Source organism: Hyaena hyaena, unplaced genomic scaffold (assembly GCF_003009895.1).
Source record: "Hyaena hyaena isolate Hyena2069 unplaced genomic scaffold, ASM300989v1 scaffold_424, whole genome shotgun sequence".
Taxonomy (NCBI): Eukaryota; Metazoa; Chordata; class Mammalia; order Carnivora; family Hyaenidae; genus Hyaena; species Hyaena hyaena.
The window spans coordinates 33,603-47,385 of record NW_024081054.1 but is presented as its reverse complement, the minus strand read 5'-3'; the positions used below and the strand labels follow the sequence as shown (position 1 = coordinate 47,385).

Genomic DNA, 13,783 nt, shown 5'->3' with positions numbered 1-13,783 from the left:
CTAAATCATTATAACATGCTGTCTTCTCAACACTGTGCTTGTCACTGAGCAATTGGTTTCATTCTCTGTCTCTTTGTCTTTTCCTTTTTCTCTGTTTGTCTGTCTCTCTCACATACCCTCCCTCCGACACACATACAGACATAGCACTAAACACACAATCTCATCAGTTGCTATAATTACCTATGTAGATGATGAAATAAGGAGTTAACTAAGATAAGTAGCTTTTCAGTATCATCTTCTATGTTAGAGACTCCTTAATAATAAAAGTTTATAATTCAAAATTGTCTTATTAATAATCCTGTGTATTTAATCATAAAATATAAAAATATGATATAAATCAATTTCATAAAAATTTTCTGAAAAACATGCTTCTGATTACATTTCATAGCTCTGGGCAGTCTGAGATTATTATTTGCTTTTCAATATTATTTTAGTTGAATGTTACATTAAAGTATCTGAATACTGAATTCCAATTCTTTTTCTAAGGATCAGAAGATAAACTGCTTTTCAAGCAATGCAATTCTGTCACTACAAATAGTGGAAGTAAAATAGATTTATATACATTTACTATATTTAATATTATATTTAGTAGTGTAGAAACCTTGATTCCCATGAAACTACAGACTGTCAGATTATCAACTGGGTCATCAGAGTAGATTAAAGGTAGTTTATAATATTGGAATGTATGTTGTAAGGATTTTAAAGATTACATTTCAAAGCAAGAGTTAGCAATGAATTCGTAAAGAGAATTCTATATATATTGAGATTCGTATTTTGTCTCTGTCATTTACTAGGTCTTTGAATTTTCAGAATTTTTTTTAGGCCTCAAGAATTTGTTTGTTTGCTCACTTGTTTTTATTGATCTGTTTGTTTTTTATCTGTCAAATGAAGGTCCTGAGCCCATGATCTAGAAGTTCCTTTTTTGTCTATACTCCCTGACATCACAATGTTGTACTGCAAACATTCTGTTAGGTCAATATTAGCCAAGCAGAATGAATATAAATGTTCTGCTCATCCTTCATGCACACTTTGGAAATCGTGAGTAATGAATACTAAACTCGCATTTCTTATTTATGTATTTCTTGATCTCATTTTGTGGATATTCCCTTTGCAGTAGCCTCTGGGCACATTTACAGGATTTAATAAGAAGAGAGAAGATATCTGCAATCTTAATTGTATAGCAGAATGATAAACTCACAGACGGAAAGCTTGTCTTGTAAATTTAATTTCCTCTAAGCTTGTTAGAAAGACTATACCAGAAAATATAACAGCTCTCATCTCAAGTCATTGTATTACATGAACGTTTCAATCCCCATGTCAACTAGTATTAATACATTTAAAGGCACATTGCCTGTTTTAGAAGAAAAGATATGATATACATTTTAGTTTGATTTAAGGTCCTTCTGTGTGATTTATAACTGTCATGGACCTATTTGAGCTATTTCCATTAAATAGTTTTTAATAAGTTGAGTTTAGATAATGTGTAATTGCCACTAGTATTTGCATTCTTGAGGCCATGATAGATAATTCAATTTTCCATTACTTAAAAGAAATTGCCTTGTCCCATAACTAGGTTTACTGTAGGTGGAGAAACACCTGAAGCATTGTAACTGCTTTTAAATCTCAGTGTAGATTATTATATTTTCATTTTATTTTAAATGATCTTTGGCCATACATTTCATAGATTTCTATATTGCGATCATCACTGGGCTTATGTCTGCTTACAATGTAATAGTACATTAACACAAGAACAAAAATAATATTTATATTAATAAAATCAATATTTATATAGTTGTAGAAGTCCAGAAAAGGCAAGTAAAATAATCAAGGTAAGATAATGTCTGTGTAAGGACAGAGTGAATGAAGAAATAGGAAAGAAAACCTAAACTATGATAAACATTTACCATGGGAAAGATAGTAGCCTACTTTTATAGAAATATTTTCATTCAATTTCAGCCAAGACTCATTGTGATAAGTAAATTATATACTTTTTATTCTTAAGAAACTAAAATCTGGGAAATTAAGTTGTATGTTCAATGTCAAAAGCTACTTAGCTATTGAAATGCTAATTGATATTCAATGGTGACACTGATATTTTAAATATACTATAAATACTTTGTTATGTTTCTTTTCATTTTTTTTTACGTTTAATTATTTATTTTGAGAGATAACAAGAGTGCAAGTTGGGGAGAGAGAGAGAGACGGACAGAGAGAATCCCAGGCAGTCTCCATGCTGTCAGCGCTGAGATCATTGTGAGGCTCAATCTCACAAGCTGAAATCATGACCAAGCCAAAATCAGAAGTCCGACGCTTAGCCAAGTGAGCTCCCCAAGTGCCCCTGTTATGTTTCTTGTTGTGAAGTGAAGTCCAGGTTCTTTTCCACCAAATCTGGGCTCTTTGGATCCTTGACCAGTTCTTGATGTTTTGCCAATTTCCGGTTTTGGATCTCTAGAGAGTGACCACTGTCACTTCCTGCTCTCAGATATTTGACTTTAGAAATCTGAATCATCAGTTAAGATTCCAGTTACTCTACTGAGACATCGTTTACAGAATCTCTGAGACCTAAAAGAAAGAGGCACCTAACTGATTGCAGCCTTCCCCCAATCTCCACAAAGTACCTGGTATGTGTGTGACCGTCTTAGAGTCCACAGATCAGTCCAGTCTTCAGCTGTGTGTAACATGCTTACTCAGTCAGCGTCATATGGACAGAAAAATCACCCAGCTGAGCTCTGCCTGAATTTCAGGTGCCACCATATCTGAACTATAATAAAATAATCCACTAAATTTTGGGTAGTTTGTGACGTAGGTATAGATAAATAAAACGGACACCAAGCCTGTGTTCATTCCAAGATAAATCTCTGCTACTTGTGGAAGAACAAAAGTGATAATATTTTTTCTAAATAAAAAGGTTGAAAGGGCGCTCGGGTGGTTCAGTCAGTGAAACATCTGACTTTGGCTAAGGTCATGATCTCACAGTTTGTGGATTCGAGCTTTGCATCGGGTTCTGGGCAGACAGCTTGGTGCCTGGAGCCTGCATCAGATTCTGTCTCCCTCTCTCTCTGCCCCTTTCCTGCTCTGTCTCTCTCCTTCTCTTTCAGAAATAAACATTTTAAAAATATTGAAAGGAACTATTGTCATTTATTAAGTTAGAAAAATATGAATATAATAGATATGAATTCCACAAAATTCTAAATTATAAAATTATAGAGAATTTTTCCTTCTTTCTAAAACCTATGAAGAACTTTTTAAAAGGTACTATTAAAAATTTGTGAGCCAAAAAAGGGAGATGCATGATTCTACATGTTTTGTGAATCATAATTACCAACAAAAATTACAATAAATCTTGGAGAATCTGCTGAAGATGACCTTATAATAGATGTACCTCCAATCATGCCTACTGAAAAAGAAACCTAAACCGTTGAGAGTTTTCAAATATCAGAATATGGATGAAAGGGTATCTATAATGTCCCCAGAAGAGAGAAATCTTCAAATTACAGGCACAGAAGAGGAAAAAAATTGATAAAACCTAAAAAACCACACAGGTAGATGATGATGGCAACAAATTAGAACCACAAGAATCACTCATACATAGGTCACTAGACATTAAATGTAACGTGAACTTGAATGTTGCTAAAACCCACGTCTCTAAGATGAGAAGCTGTGGTGGTGAAAAAAAACTGTCTGTAATCGGGAAGAAAGCATACCTCAGGTACCTCTCAGTGACAGAGAGTTACAAAACAGAATTCATAACAAAAGGTATACACATCACAAAAAGTACATAATAACAACGGATGATCCTCAAAATGAAAAAACTGAAGGTCAGTATTCATGCCAGCTCCAGGGCTCTTCCTCCGCTGAGACGTGAGCCAGTGAGCTTGCAGAAGGCCATGTGTTGTGAAGACAAGACCATAGTCTTTGGATATTCAAATAAAAGTTAAGTACATTGAAAGCGCCATAAAGGGAAACTACCATATTATCCTAATGGATTTTAGCACAGTTTTCTAGATGAACACTGTTCTCTAAATTTATCTCACAAAATGTAGTTATTTGAGTAATCTTTAACTATTTATTGAGCAAAGGCTTGAAATTAAGACATGTAACTGACACTTTGCCTTGAAGACCAGTTAGCTCAGAGACTACTTCTAGGCTCTTACTACTCATGTCTACTGTGCACCATTTCTAAATAAATCTTCCAAAAGGTCAGTTCTGATTATGTCATAGATCCTGTTCAAAAATCATCTATGATTCTTCTTTGGCTGTAGAAGAAAAAGAAAATATTTTGTTGCTCATGAATTATTTTATATAACTTTTTTCTCTTTTAACTGTTCTAAAATGAAAGCATCTGTATTCTACATTGAATTCTTGTTTTCTCTTCCTGCTTACACACACACAAACACACACACACACACACACACACACTACAATATTAGAGCAGAGACATGATATCAATAATAATAATTAATATAATAAAAAAGGGAAAAATAATATGAGCAACAACTGACAGTCTCCGGCCCTTAGGAAAAACTGCCAGACACATTGTGATTACTCTCCGTGTTAGCAATGGAAGGAATTTCTTTACGAAAGCCTGGATCTTCTAAATAAAAAGAGCTAGATTTTCTATTTTCTTATTGTCTTTTTTTTGGGGGGTGTGCTTTTATCTGTAAACGTGTGATGGCTTTCATATACAAGTTTTTGTGTGAACATAAGATTTCATGTATCTGTGTTAAATGGCCAAAGTTATAGTTTTTGGGTTCACTGTACTTAACATGCTTTGTATATGTGTGTGTATGTATTATTATTGTTTCTTAAAAAATAACTTCTCAACTATTTTCCAGAGTATCTATCCATGTGACATTCCACTAGCAGTATATTTCTGTTTCTTTCCACACTTTCTAACATTTGATGTTGTTAGTATTTTTAAAATTTTAGCCATTCTAATAGATGTGAAGTGATATCTCATTTTAGTTTTAATTTACATTTTTATACTATTTCTAGTTATGTGTTTCCTCATGTCTTTTGTTCACTTTCTAAGATTATTGTTTGTTTACTTTAGATTTTGTTGCTGAGTTGTTGTTTTTGTTGTTTAGTTTTTTATATTCTTTAGATCCTTGCCTTTTGTGAGATATGTGGTTTGCAAATATTTTCTTCCAGTATATAGTTTGTTTATTCATCCTTTTAACAGTGCCTTTCATAGGACAAGTCCAATTTACCAATGGTTCTTTTTATATATTGTGATTTTGAAGTCAAGTCAGTCAAAGAACCCCCTGCCTAATCCTGGATCCCAAAGATTTTCCCTTATTTTTTTCCCTAAATGTCTTATAGTTTTGGAAATTACATTTAAGTCTGTGATGCACTGTGAGTTAAATTTTTTATGAGGCATGAAACTTTATTTATGGTATGTCCTCTCTTCCCCACAAAGGATGTTGAATTGCTACAGTACCATTTCTTGAAAAGTGCATTTTTCTTCCATTGATGATGCGGATGGATGGACATGTCCTTACTTGGTCTTGACTGACATTGGTAGGGGAAGAGAATTAAGAGGGAAGGAAAGTTTACAGTCTGGAAAGGACGAAAGTCTTGGATCTTAGTCATCCCTAACACCACCCTAGTGGAGGGATTGGGTTTTTCATTATAGTCAATAAAAGGTGGAAGTCTGAGCTCTGTATTTGGCTTTTGTGATTGTAGGTAGAGATGGGACTAGATATTCTTCCAAGCTCTTTGGCTGTAGCAAACCAGTTACCTTATAAATTTTTTCCAACTGGCTAGGCTCCCCATTTCCTGATCCTTTGGCTAGAGTCCAAGCCATTGGAATTTTTCTTTAGTCTGCACCCATTGATATTGAAAGATCTAGAAAATCAAAAGATAACTATATATACATATGTCTGTGTGTGTAACTATATATATATATATATATATATATATAATTTATATATAAAACAATCCTGGAGAAATAGAGACTAATACTTCAAAATAAATAAAATAAAGCACAGAAATTTGCACTATATTGAAATAAAAATCATTGCATGACACAATATTAAAACAAAAATCAATAAAAGAAGTATATAAAGATTTTTAGTTATTTAGATTATAGAGAAAAGAATACTGACAATATGATACCAAGAGTTTTTATAAATTGTTTGGAAAAATGATCAAATAGAAAAACATGCTTGGGTGGGGGACGCCTCGGTGGCTCAGTTGGTTATGTGTCCGATTTCAGCTCAGGTCATGATCTCACAGTTCATAGGTTCGAGCTCCACATCAGGCTCTGTGCTGACAGCTAGCTCAGAGCCTGGAGCCTGCTTCAGATTTTTTATCTCCCTCTCTCTCTGATCCTCCCCTACTCATGTTGTCTCTCTCTCTCTCTCAGAAATAAATTGAACAATTAAAATTTTTTTTAAAAAAGAAAAACATGCTTGGGACAGGTGGGTGGCACAGTCAGTAGAGCATCCCATTTTAGCTCGTGTCATGACATCCAGCTCCTTGGTTAAAGTCCCTCTGTCCTAACAGCTTGGAGCCTGGAGCCTGCTTTGGATTCCTGTCTCCCTCTCTCTCCCTGCATCTCTGCTGCTTGCGTTCTGTCTCTCTCTCAAGAATAAATAAACATTAAAAAATATTTTTAAAAGAAAAACATGCTCAAAGAAAATGAATAAATATATTGAGACTATCAAATCCAAAAGTCAAACAAACACATAGAAAGATTCTCAAATTCAAGTTAAGATTGAAATATATTGTTCAAATAATCAATCTTAATTTTAAAAGACATATAGGATCTAGCACCTATTGCTTTCCAAGATAGTAAAATCTATTAAAGTAAAAAAAAATATAAATATAAATATAAAATCTCTTCAACCAGCAGTGACCCTATGAATATGGTTCATTACATCAAGTTTTATGTTATAAAGACAATAAACTCTTTAAAGTTTTATACTCAGAAGTGTAATAGAGAATATACATGTAACAGAGATTATTTGTACCTTATTATGTGATTCATATGCACTTGATTTTCATGATTTGTGGATGCTATTTGTAGATTCACCCATTCAATAAAATTTATTTTAACCCAGAATCAGTCTCTGTTTTCACAACCATTTCCAAACATATGTAAAGCTGTGGAAAATTTGAATTACCCAATATACAAGTTCTCTGCTGGTATCAAAAAAATGATACTCTGCACCCTTGTTCAGCTTTATCTTTTTCATGGTCTATTTTTGCAATATTTATTGCATTTCTTATGATTTTGGGGGGTGATTTCACTGTTTAAAATGGCACCCAAGTGTGGTACCAAAAGTGTAAGTTTTCCAAAGTGCAAGATGGTTGTGGTATGCCTCACAGAGTGTTTTAGATAGGCTTTTTCAGATACAAAGTATGGTGCTGTTGGCCATGAGCTCAATGTTAATAAGTCAACAAAATATATTATATAAAATGTCTGCAAACATACAAAAACAAGGTTATGTATTTATTGACAGACATATTGTAATCAGAGACTCCTAGAAGGGTAACTGTGTATTTCACATGGAAGCAATATTTAATAATAACTAATTCAGGATTCAGGAAGACCTCATAGAATATAAGTACCACACATAAAAAGAATAGACTGTGCGTGCATGCATGTTTTTTGTGTGTGTAGATAAGTACATGTATACACAAACATCTCACATGTATACATGAATATACTACATCCTTATCTGTATAGGATAATTTGAGTACTGAAAAAAAATAAGAATACAAAGAAAGCTATTAGGAGACATCAAATTTTACCTTAGGGAATTGCTGAAGTTGATTTTTGAATACAATAGTCAAAAAAGGTAAAGAAAAAAAATCCTACAAGTTATTTATAAAGGCATGCATATGATACTCAAATACTAATAAAAATTTGTATGTGGTACATATAAAGAAATTTTAGAACAAATTATAGTATTTTAATATTTCAAAAAGTAATTGAATAAGATAAGCTAATAGGTATCCGAGTATTTATATTTATGTATATTCTATATGGTGCATTCCATTTTTAATTATTTGCCTAATACATGGATAGATAGGAGATGGATACATAGGTGATAGACAGATGATAGATTGATAAATATAAAACAACAGAGAAAAATTACACAAATTTGGAAAGGGTACAAGATGGTTAAAATATTGAAATGTTCTTCAAATTAAATATTCCAAAGAAAATATTTACCCTATAGATGCCTATATTGATTATTGAAATATTGAAATGCAAAAAGGACTATTAACGATAAAGGTATGAATGTATATTCATATACAAGTACATATACATATGTACATACCTTTATGTATATACATATATGTGTACATATATGTAAATTTACACATATGTATGTGTACACATGTGTTCGTGTATATGTGTATATACATGATTTTTGTTCTGGGAAATACCATATATATTTGTATATTAAGTCTAATATGTTTATAGTATATAAGAATTATAATAAAACTCTATAAATTATAATTGTATATGTGTATTATATTTTTCACAAAAATCAAACAAATACATGCCACGTTGATTTTTCTCTTATTAACTAGGTGGATGACCAGGGTCAAACCACTGTATTTATATGAGATTCAGTTTTTTCAAATGCACAATTGGGGAATTTATCTAGTTAGCATCACTTTTCCATGATTCTTGAAATTATAACAATTTTATAGAATGTCTTCTAAAAGATTATTAGCTAAACCAAAAGGGATTTTAACCATCTTTATCATCAATTTCCTTATTAATATATTTTAGTTCTTAGTGAATTTTTTCAAGACATTTTAGTTAATCTTCTTATAGAGTTCAACTCTTATTTTTGTCTCTCAAAAGAAAAATGGGGCTGTTTATTTGCCCATGTATCTCTACAGAGAAAAGTAAATTCTGAAAAGTTTATTATCTGTGTGGCAAAGAGTTAGTATACATATACAAAGAAAAAACCACACAAACAGAAATTTGATCCACCCAGTGGAACAATCCCTTTGGCTGTTTGCTAAATTACTCTTCTTTTTTCTGCTCCTGGTTTTTTCAGTCGATCACTTAACCTGACATGAAATTCGTGCAATGGCTGGAGTTGGTGTCACAATTTTCTGCGGGTTTTCTAATCCAAACTTATTCATCCAGAGGTTCTTGGAGTTGTTCTCGTGCTTTCATTAGACTTAAATTCCATTTTCTTTTCATGAAAGTCCATGTTTCACTAAAGATGATTTTAGTGGGTTTTGGCGACTTACAACAAAGTGTGACTAATACAAGAATTATTAAACATTCTATACTTTGTGTCTACAGATTTTACTTTTCTGCTTTCTGTGTCCACTCTATTATAAATTATTTACATAATATAAACTCTTTGATTTAAAATTTCTGTTTCCAAAACCAGAATGGATGTGTTCTGTTACCTGAAATCTTGTTTCAGATCTCTTACATGGATTTATGTCATATGGAAGTGATAATCATCTGTGATCAGTATCTTGCACTAGCAAAGAGAAATATATATGTAATTCATATTTGTATAAACTTATTTATAATTTATAATACAGCATACAATCTAATGTTTAATTTATTATACAACATATATTTTTTCATAATTTATGACATAGCATATAATTCATGCATACAGTGTTTATATGTTTTTCTCTATTATTAAAACCTCAAACTGTAATGCCGAATACCCTTATAATTGAATAAGACTTTATTCAGAAATTCCCTATTAAAAGAAATCTTTTATTGCTTTATGTCATGACTGTAGTTGAGAATCTAGGTTTTGTATCCCTATGAGAGAACATAACAGTGGGATAGCTATGGAGACATACACAATGTCTTGCTGTTTCTTTGAGTTCAAACACTTTCCTCAAATAAGTAGTTTAGGTACAACTCGGTTTTGGTTGCAAAAGTAAAAAAAAAAAAATAAAGTATTAAATTTATGACCAGGTTCTGAAAAATCCTGTTTTATGTTAACATTATTTTCAAAATTTTAAAAATAACTCAGTAGAATCACTAACAGATGATTTGATCTTACAAATATATTTTTGCTAACTCTTACACATTTTAGTACTGATATCAATCAGACTGATTGATATCAGACTTTCTGCCATGTGATATTATGCTTGCTTTAAATGACTCAAACACCATTTTATTCTTTGGCAAAATATCAGACTTCTCATTTGGACTTATCCTTCATGAAATTAGCTATTTCTTAATAAAACATAATAGTTAAGTTACTCAATGTATTAAATATTTATAAATATGATTTGGAAAAACAAAAGAAACCCATGGAAGTCAATGTGTATAGAGGACAACTAGCCTTCATTTATCCTCTGGCCACAATATTTACATTGGGCAGCTGGTTATAAAGTTCTCATATATGTATTTCTTTTTTTTTTTTACTTTTTTTTGAGAGAGAGAGAGAGAGACAGAGTGCAAGTGGGGGAGGAACAGAGAAAGAGGGAGACACAGAATCCAAAGCAGGCTCTGAGCTGTCAGCACAGATCCCAATGCGGGGCTCGAACTCATACACTGCAAGATCATGATCTGAGCCGAAGTCAGACACTTAATCCACTGAGCCACCCAGGTGCCCCTCATATATGTATTTCTTTAAAAAAAAAAAAATCAGAACTCTTGTTATATACTTCCAAGTCACAAAGGTATAGTATTAAGTACAGCACATACAAACATGAAAAACATGTGTACATATAATCCTAAAGAATATCAAAGAAGTTCATGGCTTACCTGTTAAGAAATAGGCATGTAAATGAGAAGTTCATTAAAATGAATTCAGATGTAAGTGGATTCCCATGCAACTCTTGTTTTTTCCAATCTGCACATGTGAAAGTAACTTGTAGTAAGTAATCTATTCGTGTTCAGATTAGACAGCTAAAAAATAATCTACAACAAATCAGACTTAGAATTATAGATTCTGTTGAAATGTCAAGGAATTCATGGAAAATATTTCCTTTGTATATCATATGACAGCCCAATATATACAATAGATATTTAAATAGATACATAGGCAGTAATCTGTTCTTTTCAAAAGAAGTAGTCTCTGGCCACCAGCTGCATCATTACATTACCTTGTACCTTACCCTTTCCCTGTCCACAAATAGCATCTAAAGTTCCACTTCCTTCCTAAATAATTCATTGCTGTCTTTCTGCTTGCATATGCCTTGGAGCAAAACAACAGTCGTACAGTTACTGGCAAAACCCAGGATTCTAGGAAAGCTTTCAATTGATTATGCATTGTATCCTAAGTATCTCATGGGTGGTATCACCTCTAACATAATCTTTTATTACAGGGATGGGGTGGAAAAGCGCTGGAAATTTCAATGCTACAAAAAGTAAGACTTTTTTCTCTTTATGTGTTCTCAGTACATCATATTTGCTGAAAACAAGTTTGAATTGGACACATTGTGCAATTGTATATGGGGGGGGGCATATTTAACTGATGTAGAGCTGAGATTGTTTCCCCATAAAGGGTGTGACAATTGCATTGAAAGTCAGTATTTTACCCCTCCTACTTGACTGAAAACTCTTTAAGGCATTATCCATGTTTCATTCATTTTTATATTATGTACTATCATAACACTGACAAAACAAAAGTGGCTGTCATAACATATGCGTGACCAAAAAATGAGAAATAACTATATTTTTAGGGGCCTATTTTCAATTGTCTTGTTGAATTTGATGGCCTATTATTTGACTGGGAAAGTTACTTTGATGTGATATGTTTGGGGCTGTATTGAGGGACTGCCTTAGTACAAAGTAGGGGGAGAATTATTCATGGGTCTCTGGTATTTCTGGATCTTTTCCAGCAAAAGCATTCTTTTAGTTATTCTTGCTGGATGACGCATTGTGAATAGATTTGCAGCTTAATAACAGTATACATTTCTTATCACTAATTTCCTGGGGATCAGAAGTCCAGACACAATGTAGCTGAGTCCTCTGCTCAGGGTTTCACAAAGCTGTTCTCAAGGTTGGCCATGCACCATTCTCCTGGAGGATCAGCGAGGGATAACTCTGCGTCCAGTTCATTCAGGCTCTTGTCAGATTTCATTTTCCTCTAGCTGTATGAATGTGGATCCCAGCTTCTTGCTGACTATAGTTTGGAGGTTCTCCTCATGACCTATAGGACATCAAGAGCTACTCACCACATGGCCTTCCTCACAGGTCATCCATAACATGGCAGTTTGCATCTTCAAGCTCAGCAGGAAAGTTTTCCTTAGCACATGCTATCAACATGGAAGGTCATATGCAGAATATATCATGTGTTATGTAGTATATAGCATATAACACACATTATAATACATTATAATATATGTATAAAACATATATATGTGTATAACATATGACATGATGGTGTGTAATATATAATATATGACCATATTAAATATCATTTAATACATAATACACAATATACAATATATAACATATAACCATTGTGTGTGTGTGTTGTATATATTGTGACCAAATCTAGGGAGTGATGTTCCATTAATTTTGCCACATTATATTGGTTAGAAGAAAGTTGCTGACTCTGCCCAGCTCAAGAGAAGGGGATTATGATCACCTTAAGATATGTTTGTCATAGGCTATAATAACTTTTTTCCAGACTATTCTTCATAAGAGACATATGAATAGCAAACAGCCTTTGAAGAAGAAGTAGTGTTTTCCTCAAGGACAGAGGCCAAGTTTGTTTCCTGAACAAGATAATATAGACAATACATTGCTTCAGGGCAATGGTGGGACAGAAGTGCTTTAGCTCTTGTAAAAGATTATAGTCTCAAACTCAGTGTCCCTCAACTGTGACAAATTCACAATGTGCACAACATGGCATGGGCCACTCTATATCTCAGCCATGAGATTTGAGGTGTATGTCAGGATTATCCTCAGCTTTGATGATTTGCTAGAAGGACTCACAGGACTCATAAGTTGTTATATTCATGGTTATAGTTTATTATAGCTAAAGGATACAGAGCAGAATCAGTGATGAGAAAAGGCACAGGAGGCAAAATCTGGAGGGAAACAGGCTTAAACTTCTAGACACAAAGTCTGGAGGAAACCAGACTTTTCCCTCTTGTGCAGTCAGAGAGAACATATTATTACCTCCAGGAATGGTGTTTAACAATACAGGAAAAGTGTTGCCAACTAAGGAGATTCACCTGAGCTTCGATGTACAGAGTTTAAATGGAGGGTTAGTCATGGAGGTGTGCAATAGCTTTTTCTTAGGAATGAATTTGAACTCCTACACCTGTTGAGTTAATCCTTTTATTTTTCTTTTCCACAGAGGGCAAAAGGAACCAGTACTAACATGAAGCTCACACTATCTGTTGTGTGATACCATGATTACCAGAATCCTTTGTCTCAGAGTCAAGGTTCTTTCATCTCTTGCCAACATCTATGCAAGTGTTACAAGCAGACGTGTTATCTTACAAGCAAGGAAAAATTCCAAACTCTTCACAGTTCTTACTCAACAGTTGTACAATCCTGAATGAATAGTGTATGGAGGAGACCCAGTGCTGTACATCTTATATATGGTCTTTTGTACCTAAGTAGTTTACTGCTTTATAAATTGAACCATAATTAAAAATTTTTGTTAATTAAAAAAGTGTGTGTATGTTTTCTCAAATATGGTATTTAATTAAGGTATAGCTATTAAAGTAACATGTTATTATCTGGCTTTTATAATTATAGATAAAAGTACATTTTTATATCTCCAGATTTTTATTTCCAGCTGTACAATATGTAAATATTAGATTATATCATGTAATGTGTATGGCATCCAGCTATTTATTAGAATTT

The 13,783-nt window shown here is 33.0% G+C and overlaps 1 long non-coding RNA gene across 1 annotated transcript; it reads left to right on the top strand.

Annotated features, from left to right (window-relative positions):
- Nucleotides 1-976: 976 nt before the first annotated feature.
- Nucleotides 977-13,553, top strand: LOC120245497. The gene is made up of 3 exons (XR_005531804.1): nucleotides 977-1,038; nucleotides 11,284-11,325; nucleotides 13,269-13,553. It is a non-coding gene; the product is annotated as an uncharacterized LOC120245497 (long non-coding RNA).
- Nucleotides 13,554-13,783: the final 230 nt, after the last annotated feature.